Raw genomic sequence first — 1,033 nt, forward strand, 5'->3', positions numbered from 1 at the left:
TACATGTGACGTGGCACCAGAGTTAATTTAGAGTTTTTCAAAATGCTGACATGCCGAGCTCAAAAGGTTCGACATCACTGCTCTAAGTTATCATTTGCATCAAGGAGGTGCAAATTAAAATGACAATGAGTGAGAGTGGCTGGGGGGTCAATTGGGAAAAAAGAAGACATATGTAAAACTTTAGACAATTAAAAAAACCAAACAAACGAGGTGAAACAATTAATACTTATCGCTACTGACAACAAATAATCAATTTGAACCACGCTTTGATCGTGAAACGACCAGAATGGGCCAAGAGACATGACAAAGTAATTTTGCTTCATGATAACACTCCATCACACACTTCAAAACCAGTTAAAGACACATTAAAAGATCTTGCCTGGGAAGTATTAACCCACTCGCCATATTCACCAGACCTTGCTCCTCAGATTACCACTTGTTCTGATCGATGGCAATGTACTTTCCGAGCAGCACTTCAAAACATAGGAAGAAGTGGAAAATTGTGTCTCTGAATGATTTAACTCAAAACAAGAAAAGTTCTATTGGGATGGTATCCACAAATTACCTGAAAGATGGGGGAAATGTGTAGCTAGCGATGGACATTACTTTGAATAAAGCACTTTTGATGTTTCTCTTGAAATTATCATGTTTTCTTTGATTACAAAATCTGCATTATTAACCAGTACACCTAGTACATTGGTAGGAAATGGATATTCTTGAACTTAAAAAAACTTACTGTCAAGAATCGCAGGTAAAACAAATAACCAAAGCTAAGATGCTCAACAGTCCAAGGGAAGTGCTACTTGAATGATAGAAACTAAATACATAAGAGAATTTCAGAGTTTCAATTTGGCTTCAGAACTTCTCAGTGACATTTAAACCCTCAACTGTAACCAAATTCAAGGCACTTGAGATAAGGAAAGCTCTTTATTTTAAAGGTCCTAGAATGTAAATTTCTTGGTATTTCTGGGCTACCAGGATTCTCTCTGGCTCAATCACATGATAATGTAAACTGTTTACTATTAAATAACTT

Source organism: Myotis davidii, unplaced genomic scaffold (genome assembly GCF_000327345.1).
Source record: "Myotis davidii unplaced genomic scaffold, ASM32734v1 scaffold31, whole genome shotgun sequence".
Classification (NCBI taxonomy): domain Eukaryota; kingdom Metazoa; phylum Chordata; class Mammalia; order Chiroptera; family Vespertilionidae; genus Myotis; species Myotis davidii.